This window comes from Vulpes lagopus, chromosome 4 (genome assembly GCF_018345385.1).
Source record: "Vulpes lagopus strain Blue_001 chromosome 4, ASM1834538v1, whole genome shotgun sequence".
Lineage (NCBI taxonomy): Eukaryota > Metazoa > Chordata > Mammalia > Carnivora > Canidae > Vulpes > Vulpes lagopus.
The window spans coordinates 90,397,787-90,417,222 of NC_054827.1; the positions used below are offsets into that span (position 1 = coordinate 90,397,787).

General features: G+C 42.5%; 1 protein-coding gene and 1 pseudogene across 1 annotated transcript in view; both read right to left on the reverse strand.

Annotated features, from left to right (window-relative positions):
* The window catches only part of SV2C (synaptic vesicle glycoprotein 2C), a 219,335-nt gene that overhangs the window by 174,380 nt on the left and 25,519 nt on the right, over positions 1–19,436 (reverse strand). The window lies entirely within an intron of this gene.
* LOC121488814 lies at positions 3,811–5,613 on the reverse strand (annotated as a pseudogene).

A 19,436-nucleotide genomic window follows, 5' to 3' on the forward strand; every position in this document is an offset into this window, starting at 1 on the left:
CAGCACCTCTGAGCACGTGATAAAACCCCCAGAGCATCACCCCCAGGGATGCTCTTCTCATTGTTCCCTTTGCTTGTGGCCTCTACGAGGCAGGCCCCAGAGACTTCCTCAATGCTTCCACTGGTGCTGTGGGTAAATGTAGGGGCAGCTTGGAGACCAGTGTTTTCGTGGCTCAAAGTGTGACTCGCAAAGCAAAAGAACGGAGTGTTCATTGATTCAGTGTTCCACCTGCTGCTACAAAAGGGTTTTTTTTCCCCCAACTAATTATTTTTTTTCTTTTTAAGTTTTGCTTTGTTTTTATCTAAATGCCAGTTAGTTACCATACAGTGTTGTATTTGGTTTCAAGTGGATGATATAGGGACCCAACACAACACTTCCATACGTCACCCAGTGCTCATCACAAGTGCATTCCTGAATCTCCATCACCTATCTCACCCATCCCCCCGCCTGCCTCCCCTCTGGTGACCATCGGTGTGTTCTCTACAGTTACGAGTCTAGGGCTCTCTTACTACAGGATAATTCTGTGTAATCAAGGCAGCCATGGAAGAATGGGTGCCCTCCCCCCTTTTTTTTCCAACAAAACTTTCCTCCTTTACTGCCATTATGGAAAGGAGCTGCTCAATGATTCACACAGGCATATACATAGACGGACGGCCAAGGAGTTCCTAAAGTATTCCTCCCTTCCCTGAGATCTCTCTTAACTCTTTAGTTCAAGGAAACATGGAAATTGTGGAATTCCAGGCTCAGTAATTGGGTTGATAAGTTAAATACTGGGGGACAAGAGGGACTTCTTGGTTTAAAACCTCCCAAGTGTACTATTGAATATTCCACCAATATATGAGAACAGATCTGGGCCTAAAGCAAGTCATGAGGATGTCAGATTTCATCCATCCAGACTAGTAGTTCTTTAAAGGAAGAGACTGGGTTTGAGTTCATCTCATATCCTTAGTCCCCAAGGTAATCTTGGACACTCATTCAACTAACAGCTATTTTTACCTACTTAATAGTAGGACTCTCCCTAGACTCTGTGCATACAGAAATTCAAGGCACAGGTCCTCGCCATCAAGAAATTTTCCATTCAGTGGAGCGTCCAAGCACTAATCAGATAATTATCTTATAATGTAATAAAAGCTATGTACTGGCACATGTTATTATGATAATCTGAGATAGACTGGGATCTAAACTGACTTGACCTGGCAAAAGGTAGACAAGTAAAGCATTCACAGACTAAGGAATTAGCTTATTAAGGCCAGAGCAGGAACTCAGTACACACTGAAATAAAAATAAATAAACACGTAGTGCACGAGAGCCTTTGGCACAACTGTGCCAGCATCAGAACAAAATAAACAAAAGCAATAACACGAATGGATTTCCAATGGCTTCTATAACTGTCACACCACCAGAGCCAATAGTCAAACTCAAACTTGACCATACGTGCTGAAGTTAAATTGTTCAATTTCTTCCATTAGCTTTTGGGTGTGTCACCTCTCTGACATTGTCATCCGCTACAGATTAGCACCAAGGAGGAGGGTATAAATGCACTTTCACGACTTGACAGAAATACATGATCACACCTGATTACATACAGCAGTGTATTCTAAAAGGCACTCCAAGAGATATCAATGAGTGTTCATCAAAAAGAAAGTTCATGGATGATTAAGATGGGAATACAGCTGTCACTTTCTCACGATCTCCATTGCTCACCACGTGGTCCAAGTCACCATCTTGTATCACCTGGACATTGCAGTGGTCTTCCCAGTTCTACCTCTACCTTACAGGCTCTTCTCCAAACAGCAGGCAGAGTAATCCTTTCCAAAGATAGGGCAGATAATATCACTCAGGGGCTTCTCCCCAGCCCCTCTGTCCCTATAGCGCCTGGCCCATGTCCTCTCTTCTCTCATCTTCCACCACACTCCCTCATTCCACCCCAGTCTACTAAAACATGCCAGTACTCTTTTGCCTCAGGGCTTTTGCACTTGCTATTCTCTCTGCTTAGAATGCTCTCCTCCCTTCCTCGTAACTGACAGCCCTCCCTTACTTCCTTTTGGTTCCTTCACAAATGCCACCTCTACGCAGAGCCCTAGATCGCACTATCTAAAACAGTGCCCCCACATCATCACGTTCTGATTCTATGCTGTTTTTATTATCATCTTCCATTATCTGATAACATGTTATATATATTTTTTACTTGTTTATCATTTGATTATCCCCAGAAACTGTAAACTCCATGAGAAAAGGAACTCGTATTTGGTTCTTGGCTAAATTCCCAGTACTTTCTAAAGAATGTCTTATACTTTCTAAAATTATCTGTAAAACAAATGCCTGAATGGAACACTAAATTAAGCAAAACTGAATCTTTTGATTGTTGTTACTCCTTTTACAGGCCTTCTCAGGGCCTTTGACATACTACCCATGTTTTGTGTGCATCTTTCCTCCATTAAGGGGAAAAAACAACATCACCCATACTTATCTGACCCTACAGCCCAAAATATCTTACGTGACAAGCATTCTCAGGACACGTATTAGGGTATCCTCACCAGGAGTGAGATGCAACAGGGGTGAAAACATTTTCCTGGTGTGGCCACAAGAGAAAGTTCCCTCAAGAAAGACAGAGGCCTTCTCTTGTGATCAATGCAATTCCTCCAATACGGGAGTAGGATGAACACCACTGCCTCTCAGTATGATCCCAGAAAAGCAAATTAATTCTGATGTTTCTTGGTCTAATTTTGGGGAGGCAAATTAGTTTGATGCTGCCACTGAGTAGTCACCTGTTCCTGTCCTGGCCAGTTCGGTCTGCAGAAAGACGCCCCCTCTGTCTTGTCTCCATCAGCAGAATGGAATCTGTAACAGCCCCGCAGGCCACTCTTCATATGGAAATACTCGCTGGAAATATTCAGGGTAGAGGAAGGAGGACAAAATACATTTCCTTATTGGAAATGTGCCTTACTTTACCCTCTCTCCATCTCTTTCATATAATTTGCATGTAGTAATTTTAAGTATTCATCATTAATAATTACCTCTGCTATAGTCCTAAGGAAATCACATGTGATTCTTTAAGAAAGGTCTAGGAAAATAAAAAATAGTGAAAGAACTTGTCATTCAAAGGACCATTTAAAAAATTAACTCCTGGACCATGGTACCATTCAATCTAGTCCACATTTCTGAGTGCCTATGGCCTGCAGAAGCTAAGCAGTGGGAGAACGGGTGGTAGGAGCCGAGTGGAAGAGCAGCCTGCTCCTTCGGAAGTCACGCTCTGGTGGGACTCCACCCTCATGACAATTAGCTAGAATACACAGTGGGGCATGGCGTGTGCATACGGAGCCAGGGCAGGAGGAGAAGGGAAGGGGTCCATTTCTCTAGCCTGCTAGAAGGCATAAAGGTCCACAGGGCGAGGGTGGGCTCTCCCTTGGAGCTGATTCTATTTTGAAGCAATGCCAGTGAAGCAATCTGAACCAGATTTTGAAAGACCCATTATGAAATGACCAATGTCTTGGGCTTTAACAGAGTATTTGGGACATCTGGGCTTTGATGACTAGCTCATCATGTCTACAAGGACAAACGACGATAACTACAAAAAACAACGCAGTAAAGTGGATTATGTTCCTCCTGGCTGAAATGGTTTTATATTATAAATTGAGCTTTTGGTCCTAATGATTTTGTTGTTGTTGCTGTTAATAAAGTAGAATAACATTTATTTATTTCTTAAAATGTTTATTATACATGCTGTGCTCATGGAAAATCAAGGCCTATGAAGGGACTCCAGTTGGATGTAAAGTGTGTCCAGCCGAGCCGGCTACTTCACGCTCAGCATCACACTGACGCTTTCTTCCCCTTATAGGTGGAAGAATTTTCTTGATTTCAGCAATAGCTTTGCCTGGATTCAGCCCCTTGGGGCAGGTCCTTGTGCAGTTCATGATGGTGTGGCAGCGGTACAGAGAGAACGGGCCCTGCAGCTTGGCCAGGCGCTGCTCGGTGAAGTCGTCTCTGGGGTCGGTCACCCAGCGACGGGCCTGCGCGAGAGCTGAGAGCCGCAGGTCCCAGGTGTGGGTCTCCATCCGCCAGTAGCTGGGCGCTGGGGCTGCAGCAAGCACAGAGGCTGCACTCGCACAGCCCGTCCAGTTTCTGCGGTCTGAGATGCTGCCGCTTGCTCTCCTGGGATTCATCCTTCTTCTTCAAATAAGGCCCAAGGGGGATCCCTGGGTGGCGCAGCGGTTTGGTGCCTGCCTTTGGCCCAGGGCGCCATCCTGGAGACCTGGGATCGAATCCCACGTCGGGTTCCCAGTGCATGGAGCCTGCTTCTCCCTCTGCCTGTGTCTCTGCCTCTATCTCTCTCTCTCTGTGTGACTATCATAAATAAATAAAAATATTTTTATAACGTCGGGCTCCCAGTGCATGGCACCCGCTTCTCCCTCTGCCTATGTCTCTGCCTCTCTCTCTGTGTGTGTGTGACTATCATAAATAAATAAAAATTAAAAAATTTTTTTAAAAATTTAAATAAATAAATAAATAAATAAATAAATAAATAAATAAATAAATAAAGGTTCAATGGATTTGTGCTGAGCATAGAAGTTGCTCAAGTCAGGAATGAGATCCTTTATCACATGCACATGCGGCAGAGGGTAGATTTTGGAGACTTTGCTGAGGTTGGTGTGGGTCCTGCGGGTGCAAGCAGCGTGTTGCCTCCGTTGGTGTCCATGGCACAGGAGCCACAGATGCCTCCTCTGCGTGATCTTCGGAAGGTCAAGGTAGCGTCAATTTCATTCTTAATCTTGGTTAAAGCACCCCCCACCGTAGGACCACCTGTATTCAATCCATTTCATGAGTCTGCATATGAGGCGTGTCTGCAGCCCTGCCTGGATCCCGCCGGTAGACCGCACACCTCTTCATCCGGGAAGCAGCGCCCGCAGGCCCGCAGGGGCTCCACCGAGCCGCGGCCGGAAGCGGCGTTTCCGGGGCCGCTGCGCGCCGCCATCTTGACTCTGGACGTCACCTGGCCCCAATGACTTAAAAGATCCTAAAAGGTTTTCTAAATGTCGATGGAATCAATAAGGTTTATCTGTTCTCTTTGTCCCTCCCTCGGTGCTTGTTTCCTCTCTTGGTACGGAATACAGAAATCGCAACACAGGCGGGATTCCATCCCCTGCGTGCGGGATGGCGTCCTGCCAGGTCCCCTGTAGAGGACGTTAACGTTTGAAAGTCATTTCACACACGTGACCTCCTAGGGTCCTCCCTTGTACTTAGAGCAGATTTCGTAGACAAAGAAATGGAGACTGATGTGTCGGGATGGCCCAGAGTCACAGAAGGCCAGTCCCAACTCATGCGAAACTGAGGAAGTCTGTTCTCTTTCAGCTGCCCAGTGGGGCTGAACTCCAAACACTCATGGTCTTAGCATCTTTATGGCAGCGGGCAACACTGTGCCTGCTTTCCAGTGTGCTTCAGCCCATCCCAAATTCCAGAACTCGGTTTCTATTTCTCCACCCAATGCATATTAAGAGGCAAATGGAGATCAATGGAGCTCCTTACCAGCATCAGTACCAGCGGGCTGCCACGCTGCTCACACCCCCAGAGGGCACTTCTGCACGACAGCCTCGCAGCTCTCTGATCCACCAGCATGGTTACTACAATTTAGAGGCTTGCAGGACTGCTTTTTATTGTCCAGTCCCAAATGTTAACTTCACAAACCTTGAAGGTCTGCTGAGTTAGATTAATAGATCCTTTGGGATCATGCCTTGACTTGAAAGGCAGCCTGCCTACTCACTTGGCGTGCAAACACAGAAATTCTACCCTTGTGTATTCCTATGCAAGCTGCGCTGCCACAGACTTCCATGCCCCACTTCCTGCTGCCTCCGAAAGGGCCTATCAGGGATACTCCATGCCCCTGATGTCCTCCTCTGCTCCCCACTGGCCCTTCCGGCTGCACTGACATGCTCACACAGCTGCTTTCTGTTCAACAGCATTCTCTGTTGAAGGATCTCGAGAAACATAAAAGAAGGTCTTTTATGGTGTGCACGTTAGAAAATGCTTCACTATTTGGTACTTGGAGACACCATTTACAGATGTTAGGTGGTTTAAAATGCTGTGGGCAGTGGTTTCCCAGAAGAATAGTCAGTAATAAGCTATAACTTCTAATTATTATTCTATTTCTATGGAAAATAGACATCCTGTCTTGAAATATCTAGGCACAAACCATTGTATTTGTTTCCTATATATTAGATATAGAAAATCCTAAGAACTCCACACACACACACACACACACACACACCCCTAATTGATAGATTCGAGGTCTATTAATTTCCTAGGGTTAATTGCTTTGTCTCTAAAGTCAACAGGACAATGGTGAAAACAAGAAGCCAACACAAACACATAGCTCATTAGTTAGTCAACCTCTTCTCTGTCTACAAAATGACAGACAACCAAATGAATTTTTTTCACTTCAATTCCCCCAGGTAACAAATTTTCTCTGTTTGCTTTAAGATGGAATACTCAACCCACATTTTATTTCTATTTGATCCCTAGGTCAGGTACCAACAGATGATTTAAAGCTTCAGCTTAAAATCAAAATATGCCTTTTATGCCCAAAAAGTTAAATGATTTTAAGGTTATCCAATGAAAAGAAACCTTTTTTACTCTACAGGATATAGATATAGCATTCTTCCAGAGCAGAAAGGTTTTTCCCTCTAATATGGTGAAAAAGAGAATTTCAAGGACACTTGTGCTTAAATTTTTTTTTGCAATATTTATTTATTTGAGAGAGAGAGAGAGAGAGAAAGAGAGCGAGCATGGAGGGGGCAGAAGGAGAGGAAGAGAGGGTATCCTTAAGCAGACTCCCCTCTGAGCACAAGCCGACATGGGGCTCAATACCAGGGCCCAGAGATCATGACCTGAACCAAAAGCAAGAGCCCAATGCTCAACTAAGTGAGCCACTCAGGTGCCCCTGTGCTTTAAAAAAAATCATGTAAAATTAAAGAAATGAAAATAAGTCTTTAGAGCAAGTTCTGCAAATGTTGCCCATCTCTTTCATTTCCGATAAGCTTAGTGTCTGAACCACACTCTCTGTTCTCATATTCCTTTCATTGCCCTTCCGTGCGTCTCTTTTCAATTCTTTTGCCTCAATCCCTCTCTTTATATCCCTCTTTGTACCAACATAGAGGACCTCATTCTCATGGTAGCCCTCTTTATGGACCGCATTATAGAACAGAAGTCAACTTATTATTTTCATATTATTGTTTACTTTCATGTCTTTTAGTACTTTTTCAAAAGCAAGAATTTTTAAAGATGCTTTCCTAATGCTAAAAAAAAATCCTTAAGCTGCTTTCACATCACATAATCTTCTGTCAGTACCCTGCCCTCTGTTGATCATGGGTCACTGGCTCTTTAATTTATAAAAAGGCTTTCTACATTCAATGTAGACAAAAATACCTCCAAAAAAGTATCTTGAAAACCAAATATCTTCAACACTTGCCTACTGTGTTGTGTAGGCTAAATGTGCATGACCTTTCCTGAGAATGCATTTTTTTGCACATGATGTAAAGTTTAAAGGGATCTGCAGATATTTTATGTTTTTCAAGAATTAAACATTATTTTTAAATGGCTGATCTTAACAAAACACTGTAAAAATTCATTCTTTTGATAAAATTGCTTCCTTTATGGATTTTCAAATACTCCTCACACATTTTATGTAATCAATTCTTAACTGCCATAGTAGTGAATGAAAATGTTACTGAAAACTGAGTGCTTGAGGTGTTATTTGCTTAAGGATTTTTTTTTAGCATTAGGAAAGCATCTTTAAAAATTCTTGCTTTTGAAAAAGTACTAAAAGACATGAAAGTAAACAATAATATGAAAATAAAATAATAAATTGACTTCTGTTCTATAATGCGGTCCATAAAGAGGGCTACCATAAGAATGATCTTGACTTAGGGATTGAGTTCTGTCTGCTGCCCCAAACATTCTTTCTCCATATATCCTCTTGGATGACTCTCCTCTCCTTTAAGTCATTGCCCCAATCTTATCTCAATGAAGCCTAACCTGAATTCCCTAATTATTAGTACAGCCCATCCCTTTCCCATTCTCTATCCTCTTTGCCTTACTATTTATCTTTCATGGCATAGATTATCTTCTAATAAACTAGGTTATTTATTTTAGTATGTTTATAATTTATTGTCTTTCTCCCCCTGCTAGCATGAAAACTCCACAAGGCAGGGATCTTACTTGTCATTGTTGCATCTTGGGTGCCTAGAATAGTGGCTGACACATAGCCGAAAGGCTTAAAATAAATATCTTTTGTATGTTAAAAGCATGAATGTATTTGCAGATCACTAATAGATGCTCAAGAAATGAGCTAAACACTTGAGTTAAAGTAGTTCAGAAAAATGAATACATAAAGGAATTAATACTGCCAAAGATGACCAAATAATCCAAAGGAAAAATAAACACTTATAACAGTAGGTTTCTTATGAAAATCAGTAAGTGATCCAAAAATGGAATAATTAATGTTTCAAAGTACTCTAACTTGAGAGCAACAGAGTGTTGCAAAATGTGAAGATTACAAACTTTTTGCCTAATTCCAACAGCTTGAGAGTAATGAGGCCTTGTTGCTTTTGTGAATTCTGCATGTTTAATATACAACAACACCTATTAATATTCCTTCAACCTCTATTCCACTGAACATAGTTTATGAAATGCTGCCATCAAATAATGGGTTGGCACAGAAGTCCACTTGCTATTTAGACAGAACTCAATCCCTAAGTCAAGATCATTCTTGGCATATTCAAGGAACAACAAACAAGGAGGCCAGAATGGTTGTAATAGAGTGGTAATAGGGAAAAGTGGAAGATAAACTCAGAAGTGTAACAAGGATCAGTTGATGTAAAGCCTCATGGACATTAGTAAGGACTTCAGCCTTACTCTGAGTATGAGAGGAACTGCGCAGGGATCTGAGCAGAGAAGGGACATGATCTGACTTCAGTTTAAGATATTTTTTCTGGCTGCCTTGCTGGGATAGATCCTAGAGAACCAGAATAGAACCAGATACCAGGCAGGAAACTACTTTAGTAAATCAGGAGGTTCAGACAGGGGTTGGGGGCAGCAGTAGAGGTGGTGAGAAATGATCAGATTCCAGATATGACTTGCAAGTGGAGGCACAAAGACTTCCTGATGTGGAGTGTGAGAGGGCAGAGAGGAATGGGAAGGATGGATTTTTTTTTTAATCAACTGCAATGGGGGTGGGTGCAGAAGCAGCAAGTTTGGGTAGCGGGGGATCAAGAGTTCAGGTTTTGGACACATTAAATTTTAGCTACTGATTAGACATCCAATAGAGATGCTGAGTATGTAGTTGAAGTACGGGGCCAGAGGTCTCAGTCAAAGTTATATACATTTGAAAGTCAACAGTACAGGAGATTTTTAAGTAATAAGCATGTATGAGATCACCAAGGGACTTAATGTAGGCAGAGAAGAGAATAAAGAAGAGTGGAGAGAAGGGAGGGGGGATTGAACTCTGGATAACTGAAAGGTTAAGAGGTTGGAGAAAAGAGGATAAACTAGTAGAGTAGATGGAGAAGCAGGAGGGGCCCAAGACAGTGATTTCACTGAGATTTAATGAGGAGAGTTTCAGGGAGGTATGTGTCAGTCAAGAACCAGTGAGGAGACTCAATTGAGAGAATTCAATTGAATTCTTGATAAATTCTTGAATTCTTTTTTTTTTTTTTTTTTTAATATATTATCTGCTTTTTATTTATTTTTTTTTAATTAACTTTTATTGGTGTTTAATTTACCAACATACAGAAAAACACCCAGTGCTCATCCCGTCAAGTGTCCACCTCAGTGCCCGTCACCCATTCCCCTCCAACACCCGCCCTCCTCCCCTTCCACCACCCCTAGTTCGTTTCCCCGAGTTAGGAGTCTTTATGTTCTGTCTCCCTTCCTGATATTTCCCAACATTTCTTTTCCCTTCCTTTATATTCCCTTTCACTATTATTCATATTCCCCAAATGAATGAGAACATACACTGTTTGTCCTTCTCCGATTGACTTATTTCACTCAGCATAATACCCTCCAGTTCCATCCACGTTGAAGCAAATGGTGGGTATTTGTCGTTTCTAATTGCTGAGTAATATTCCATTGTATACATAAACCACATCTTCTTTATCCATTCATCTTTCGATGGACACCGAGGCTCCTTCCACAGTTTGGCTATTGTGGCCATTGCTGATAGAAACATCGGGGTGCAGGTGTCCCGACGTTTCATTGCATCTGACTCTTTGGGGTAAATCCCCAACAGTGCAATTGCTGGGTCGTAGGGCAGGTCTATTTTTAACTCTTTGAGGAACCTCCACACAGTTTTCCAGAGTGGCTGCACCAGTTCACATTCCCACCAACAGTGTAAGAGGGTTCCCTTTTCTCCGCATCCTCTCCAACATTTGTTGTTTCCTGCCTTGTTAATTTTCCCCATTCTCACTGGTGTGAGGTGGTATCTCATTGTGGTTTTGATTTGTATTTCCCTGATGGCAAGTGATGCAGAGCATTTTCTCATGTGCATGTTGGCCATGTCCATGTCTTCCTCTGTGAGATTTCTCTTCATGTCTTTTGCCCATTTCATGATTGGATTGTTTGTTTCTTTGGTGTTGAGTTTAATAAGTTCTTTATAGATTTTGGAAACTAGCCCTTTATCTGATATGTCATTTGCAAATATCTTCTCCCATTCTGTAGGTTGTCTTTTAGTTTTGTTGACTGTATCCTTTGCTGTGCAAAAGCTTCTTATCTTGATGAAGTCCCAATAGTTCATTTTTGCTTTTGTTTCTTTTGCCTTCGTGGATGTATCTTGCAAGAAGTTACTGTGGCCAAGTTCAAAAAGGGTGTTGCCTGTGTTCTCCTCTAGGATTTTGATGGAATCTTGTCTCACATTTAGATCTCTCATCCATTTTGAGTTTATCTTTGTGTATGGTGAAAGAGAGTGGTCCAGTTTCATTCTTCTGCATGTGGATGTCCAATTTTCCCAGCACCATTTATTGAAGAGACTGTCTTTCTTCCAATGGATAGTCTTTCCTCCTTTATCGAATATTAGATGGCCGTACATTTCAGGGTCCACTTCTGGGTTCTCTATTCTGTTCCATTGATCTATGTGTCTGTTTTTGTGCCAGTACCACACTGTCTTGATGACCACAGCTTTGTAATATAACCTGAAATCTGGCATTGTGATGCCCCCAGCTAAGGTTTTCTTTTTTAAAATTCCCCTGGCTATTCGGGGTCTTTTCTGATTCCACACAAATCTTAAAATAATTTGTTCTAACTCTCTGAAGAAAGTCCATGGTATTTTGATAGGGATTGCATTAAACGTATAAATTGCCCTGGGTAACATTGACATTTTTACAATATTAATTCTGCCAATCCATGAGCATGGAATATTTTTCCATCTCTTTGTGTCTTCCTCAATTTCTTTCAGAAGTGTTCTATAGTTTTTAGGGTATAGATCTTTTACCTCTTTGGTTAGGTTTATTCCTAGGTATCTTATGCTTTTGGGTGCAATTGTAAATGGGATTGACTCCTTAATTTCTCTTTCTTCAGTCTCATTATTAGTGTATAGAAATGCCATTGATTTCTGGGCATTGATTTTGTATCCTGCCACGCTACCAAATTGCTGTATGAGTTCTAGCAATCTGGGGGTGGAGGCTTTTGGGTTTTCTATGTAGAGTATCATGTCATCGGCGAAGAGGGAGAGTTTGACTTCTTCTTTGCCAATTTGAATGCCTTTAATGTCTTTTTGTTGTCTGATTGCTGAGGCGAGGACTTCCAGAACTATGTTGAACAGCAGTGGTGAGAGTGGACATCCCTGTCTTGTTCCTGATCTTAGGGGAAAGGCTCCCAGTGCTTCCCCATTGAGAATGATATTTGCTGTGGGCTTTTCGTAGATGGCTTTTAAGATGTCGAGGAAAGTTCCCTCTATCCCAATACTCTGAAGGGTTTTGATCAGGAATGGATGCTGTATTTTGTCAAATGCTTTCTCTGCATCTAATGAGAGTATCATATGGTTCTTGGTTTTTCTCTTGCTGATATGATGAATCACATTGATGGTTTTACGAGTGTTGAACCAGCCTTGTGTCCCAGGGATAAATCCTACTTGGTCATGGTGAATAATTTTCTTAATGTGTTGTTGGATCCTATTGGCTAGTATCTTGTTGAGAATTTTTGCATCCATGTTCATCAGGGATATTGGTCTGTAATTCTCCTTTTTGGTGGGGTCTTTGTCTGGTTTCGGAATTAAGGTGATGCTGGCCTCATAGAACGAATTTGGAAGTACTCCATCTCTTTCTATCTTTCCAAACAGCTTTAGTAGAATAGGTATGATTTCTTCTTTAAACGTTTGATAGAATTCCCCTGGGAAGCCATCTGGCCCTGGACTCTTGTGTCTTGGGAGGTTTTTGATGACTGCTTCAATTTCCTCCCTGGTTATTGGCCTGTTCAGGTTTTCTATTTCTTCCTGCTCCAGTTTTGGTAGTTTGTGGCTTTCCAGGAATGCGTCCATTTCTTCTAGATTTCCTAATTTATTGGCATACAGCTGTTCATAATATGTTTTTAAAATCGTTTGTATTTCCTTGGTGTTGGTAGTGATGTCCCCTTTCTCATTCATGATTTTATTAATTTGAGTCTTCTCTCTCTTCTTTTTAATAAGGTTGGCTAATGGTTTATCTATCTTATTAATTCTTTCAAAGAACCAACTCCTGGTTCTGTTGATCTGTTCCACAGTTCTTTTGGTCTCGATATCATTGAGTTCTGCTCGAATTTTAATTAACTCTCTTCTTCTGCTGGGGGTGGGGTCTATTTGTTGCTTTTTCTCTAGTTCCTTTATGTGTAAGGTGAGCTTTTGAATTTGAGATCTTTCCAGTTTTTGAATGTATGCTTGTATTGCGATGTATTTCCCCCTCAGGACTGCTTTTGCTGCATCCCAAAGATTTTGAACGGTTGTATCTTCATTTTCATTAGTTTCCATGAATCTTTTTAATTCTTCCTTAATTTCCTGGTTGACCTTTTCATCTTTTAGCAGGATGGTCCTTAACCTCCACGTGTTTGTGGTCCTTCCATATTTCTTGTTGTGATTAAGTTCTAATTTCAAGGCATTATGGTCTGAGAATATACAGGGGACTATCCCGATCTTTTGGTATCGGTTCAGACCCGATTTGTGACCCAGTATGTGGTCTATTCTGGAGAAAGTTCCATGTGCACTTGAGAAGAATGTGTATTCAGTTGAGTTTGGATGTAAAGTTCTGTAGATATCTGTGAAATCCATCTGGTCCAGTGTATCATTTAAAGCTCTCGTTTCTTTGGAGATATTGTGCTTAGAAGACCTATCCAGGGTAGAAAGAGCTAGATTGAAGTCACCAAGTATAAGTGTATTATTATCAAGGTATTTCTTGAGTTTGGTTATTAATTGGTTTAAATATTTGGCAGCTCCCACATTCGGGGCATATATATTGAGGATTGTTAAGTCCTCTTGTTGGATAGATCCTTTGAGTATGAGATAGTGTCCCTCTTCATCTCTCACTATAGTCTTCGGGGTAAATTTTAATTTATCTGATATAAGGATGGCAACCCCTGCTTTCTTTTGAGGACCATTTGAATGGTAAATGGTTCTCCAACCTTTTATTTTCAGGTTGTAGGTGTCCTTCTGTCTAAAATGAGTCTCTTGTAGACAGCAAATAGATGGGTCCTGCTTTTTTATCCAGTCTGAAACCCTGCGCCTTTTGATGGGGTCATTAAGCCCGTTCACATTCAGAGTTACTATTGATAGATATGAGTTTAGTGTCATCATATCTATTCAGTCCTTGTTTTTGTGGATTGTTCCACTGAACTTCTTCTTAAAGGGGAATTTTAAGAGTCCCCCTTAAAATTTCTTGCAGAGCTGGTTTGGAGGTTACATATTCTTTCAGTTCCTGCCTGTCTTGGAAGCTCTTTATCTCTCCTTCCATTTTGAATGAAAGCCTTGCGGGGTAAAGTATTCTTGGTTGCATGTTCTTTTCATTTAGGACCCTGAATATATCCTGCCAGCCCTTTCTGGCCTGCCAGGTCTCTGTGGAGAGGTCTGCTGTTACCCTAATATTCCTCCCCATAAAAGTCAGGGACTTTTTTTCTCTTGCTGCTTTAAGGATCTTCTCCTTATCTTTGGAATTTGCAAGCTTCACTATTAAATGTCGAGGTGTTGAACGGTTTTTGTTGATTTTAGGGGGGGATCTCTCTATTTCCTGGATCTGAATGCCTGTTTCCCTTCCCAGATTCGGAAAGTTTTCAGCTAGGATTTGTTCAAATACATATTCTGGCCCTCTGTCCCTTTCCGCGCCCTCGGGAACCCCAATTAAACGTAGGTTTTTCTTCCTCAGGCTGTCATTTATTTCCCTTAATCTATCCTCATGGTCTTTTAATTGCCTGTCTCTTTTTTCCTCAGTTTCCCTCTTTGCCATCAACTTGTCTTCTATGTCACTCACTCGTTCTTCCACCTCGTCAAGCCTCGTCGTTAGGACTTCTAGCTTGGATTGCATCTCATTTAATTGATTTTTAATTTCTGCCTGATTAGATCTAAATTCTGCAGTCATGAAGTCTCTTGAGTCCTTTATGGTTTTTTCTAGAGCCACCAGTAGCTGTAAAATAGTGCTTCTGAATTGGCTTTCTGACATTGAATTGTAATCCATATTTTGTAACTCTGTGGGAGAGTGGGCTGTTTCTGATTCTTTTTTTTGAGGGGTTTTCCTTCTAGTCATTTTGCTCAGTGCAGAGTGGCCAAAAACAAGTTGTATTGGGAAAAGGAGAAAAAGAGAGAGAAGGAAAGAAAAGAGAAAAAGAAAAAAGAGAAAGAAGAAAAAAATAGGGGAAAAAGAGAAGAAAAAGAAAGAAAAAGAAAGAAAGGAGAAAAAAGAAAAAAGGGGGGGTGGGGGAAGCAATCAGAAATCAAGAAGAAAGAGAGAAAAAAAAGCACAAAACAAAACAAAAAAAAAAAAACAAAAAAAAACAAAAACAAAAACAAAAAAACAAAAAACAAAAAAAACCACGGGGGAGTATCTTCCGATTCTGTGTAGTTTAAGTCCCTTGACTTCCCTTGGAACTGGTCCGTCTCGCTGGTCTTCTGGGGGAGGGGCCTGCTGTGCTGATTCTCAGGTGTTGGCACTTGGGGGAGCTGCTCTGCCCCTGCCTGGTGCAGGGCTCGGTGGGGGTTGTTGACCCCGTGAGGCCCCGGGAGGAAGCCACAGTGGCGGGGGCAGCTCTGGGACCCTGGATCCAGCCCCCGCAGTAGCTCCGGGGCTCTCCTTCTGCAGGGCCTGGGGGCTCCGGGGCGGGGCCGCTGATCTGCTCAGTTCCAGGCAGGAGCGTCCTTGCTGTCCTGGGCCCTCCCGGCCTCTGCCTGTCCCGGGGGAGGCCGGATCCTGGGCTGTGTCCCGGCGCCCTGTGCTCCGGGGCCTGCGCTGTTGGATTCGCGCTCCCGGCGGTGCAGCCCCCTCCGCGGAGCCGCCGCCCGAGCCTCTCCGAGCTGTTCCCGGAGCCGCGCAGCCCCCTCCGCGCGGAGCTTCTTCCTCTGCGCGAGCCGCCGCCGCTGAGCTGTTCCCGGAGCCGCGCAGCCCCCTCCGCGGAGCCGCCGCCCGAGCCCCTCCGAGCTGTTCCCGGAGCCGCGCCGCCCCCTCCGCGCGGAGCTTCTTCCTCCGCCCGAGCCGCCGCCGCTGAGCTGTTCCCGGAGCCCCGCAGCCCCCTCCGCGGAGCCGCCGTCCGAGCCCCTCCGAGCTGCTCCGGGTCCCGCCGAGCGCTGCAGCCCTTAGGGAGCTCGGCGCACTCTCCGGGGCGCAGTTCCTCTGTTACTGTCCCAGGGAGCCCGAGGGCGTCCCCGCCTTTCTGGGGATCCTGCTCCAATTCCCGGGGAGCCCCTTTCCGCGGGGAAGGTTGGTGCAGCTCCTGCTCCTCCGGGACGGGGCTCTCCTGTCCTGGGGACACTCGCCCCGGCCTCAGCCCGGCTCCTCGCGGGGCCCCTCCCCCTTGGAGGCCTTTTGTGTCTTTATTTCTTTTTCCCCGTCTTCCTACCTGATAGAAGCGCGAACTCTTCTCACTGTAGCGTTCCAGCTGGTCTCTCTTTAAATCTCAGGCCGAATTCGTAGGTTTTCAGGATGATTGGATGGTTTTCTAGGTAATTTGTTGAGGACAGGTGACCTGGAGACCCTACTCCTCCGCCATCTTGCCCCTCCCCCCTAAATTCTTGAATTCTTGATAAATATTTATCAAGTATGAAATTGTTAACCAGGTAATAAAAGGGGAAAATAGAACTATAAGGAATTGCAAGAAAAAAACTATGACCTCTAGGTCTGGGGGACCAAAGGAATGGTGTTTCAATTCTCAAATAAGCTTAGAGGCAGGGCCCCACTGAGCTGAGCTCAGACTCCAGATAAGCAGGTGCTGCTCAACTGGTGCTGGTGTTTCTGAGTTCAAAGGAGGGACTTTGTGGGTCTGGGAACATTTTCCTAATAAGATGCTGTCAGCCACTTGGTATTAGGTCTCTGAGGATGCTATGATGAGGCAGTGTATTGGTTTCCCAGGGCTGCCATATAAATTACCACAAACCTGGTGGCTTAAGACAACAGAAATTCATCCTCTTACAGTCTGGAGACTTGAAGCCTGAAATTAAGGGGTCAGCTGGGCCATGCTCCCCATGAAGGCTCTGAAGGGGATCTATTCCATGCCTCTCTCCTAATTTCTGGTTGTTGCCAGGAATCCTTGGCATTCCTTGGCCCTCAAGACACATTATTCTGATCCCAGGCTCTATCTTCACATGGTCTCCTTATAAAGAAAGCAGTCATTGGGTTTAGGGCCAATCCAGTAAAACCTCATCTCAACTAATTACATCTGCAAAAACTGTATTTTCAAATAAGGTCACATACTAAGGTTCTGGCAAGACATGAATTTTAAAGGGACACTATTCGATCCAGTATAGGCAGGTCCTGCAAGTATTGAAACAACTGCCAACTGTAATAATATGTGGCAACAGAAGGGAATGGTCACTTCTGGAGTGAAGATGTTTAAGTCATGACACTCATGAGAACCACACGTGGACAGAAAGCCAATAGGAAGTGACTCAGGAGGAGCAAGCCCATTCTTCCTCCACCAGACTCTCAGTCTCCCTCTAGCACCTCCCATTGGCAGAACCTAACATGGAACCATCTCAGAAATCTAGTTTGTAGTCCCATCAATATCAATATAAGCAGAATATAGAAAAGTAATCTTGGAGCTGAGAGACAGTTATCTTAGCAATTACCACAAGGAGCTAATGATCAATCATGTCAAAAAGTTGCTGACAGGGAACTAAAAATATGAGAATTGATCATTGTCCACTGGATTTAGCTTTAATTGCTCCATGATCAAATAAGTTCAAGAAGTGCTATTCAAGAGCTTTCTGTTGGACCAGCCAGGCTTTTCAGCACTTTGGCCAGCTCCTTTTCAACAGGGTTGAGCCAACTATGACCAATATAATTAGAACAGTGATATATACATCATGTACAGGCCGTCATCTACAAAAGGTTCACAGCGCTACCCACAGCCACCATATACCGTGTCACTCCCCTCTGCCAAGTTGTATTTCAACATTTTCACACGAGTTAAAGTCACCTTGGAAATGAACATATCCCTAGAGTTGTCCATAGACTGCATACAGGGCCTGTCAAGGAAAATTAGGCAACAGATCTACAATAAAATGAAAATTCAGCTCCTTTCCTCTTTCCTCTACTTCTGTAATAAAAAGTCCATGGACGATTGAAAGCAGGTGTCAACATTCCCCTAGTCTATTTCTTTGGAGGGTGACAGACCTGGTCAAAGTAGTAGAAAGAAACAATTTTGTCAGAATGGCTAGTATCAAAAAGACAAGAAATAACAAGTGTCATTGAGGATGTAAAGAGAAGGGAGCCCTCATGCACTGCTGGTGGGAATGTCAATTGATGCAGCCACTATGAAAAACAGCATGCAGGTTCCTCAAAAAATTAAAAATAGAAATACCATGTGACCCAGTAATTCCATTTCTGGATATTTATCCAAAGAAAATGAAAACATTAATTTGAAGATATATGTACCCTTATGTTTATTGCAGCATTATTTACAATAGGCAAGATATGGAAGAGCGTGCATGCCCATCAATCGATGAATAGATAAGGTTACACACACACAATGAAATATTACTCAGCCTAAAAAGAAAGAAATTTTGACATTCACAAAAATATAGATGAACCTACAGAGTATTACGCTAAATAAAAGAAGTCAGAGAAAGACAAATACCATGTAATTTCACTTAAATGTGGAATCTAAAAAACAGTACAAATGAACAAGCAAACAGAAACAGATTCATGAATACAGAGAACAAACTGGTGGTTACCTAAGGGAAAGGGGGGAGAAGGGATGAGTGAAATAGGTGAAGGGGATTAAAAGCTACAAACTTCCATTTATACAATAAATAAATCACAAAGATGAGAGAAGTACAGCACAGGGAATATACTGAATAATCTAGTAAGAAGTTCGTAAGGTAACAGATGGTAACTACACTTACTATGGTGAGCATTTTGTAATGTATATAATTATTGAGTTATGTTATACTCAGAAAAAAAAAGAAATTGTTTTAGTAAATCTGGAGCAAATTCAATGCACGTTTTGGAGATCTAGTTGCATTCTTAGTACCTCACTGATTATTATGAAAATATTTTCTGCTCTTCTTTAAATTAAAATTTATAAAACTTACTGATGTTCTGAAAATTTTAAAAATATGCAATGTAAAATATAAACAATGAGGAAACAATATAAAAACAATATTGAACTAGGAATGAAGAAACTTGGATTTCAAGACTACCTTTGTCACTAACTAGTTTATAGTTAGGCTAGTATTTTAACAGCTTTGGTCTATTGTTTTCATCTATTAATTAAAAATCTGTCATAAAAGATCTTTAAAAACTTATCAGCCGGGGAGCCCAGGTGGCTCAGCGGTTTAGTGCCGCCTTCAGTCCAGGGCGTGATCCTGAAGACCCGGGATCGAGTCCCGTGTCGGGCTCCCTGCATGGAGCCTGCTTCTCCCTCTGCCTGTGTCTCTGCCTCTCTCTCTCTCTCTCTCTGTGTCTCTCATGAATAAATAAATAAAATCTTAAAAAAAAAAAAAAAAGGCTGTCAGCCTTTGACTTGTTTTACCTAACTACTAGACGTGCAATTACCGTGAATTTTGATTGTGGAATTTAAAGATTTTACTTCAATATCTAAATCACTCCTTTTGTCTTCTATAAAAGGGTTTGCATTTTAATGGAAAAGTGGCAGGGCTGAGCAAATGTATAAACTGATAGGAAACTAAGACACTGAAAGTCACATTTACAAGAAAATGATTCAATTGTCTTTCACTGTTACTTGTTATTTATTTGACATCACTACCTTTTCTTCTTTCTTAG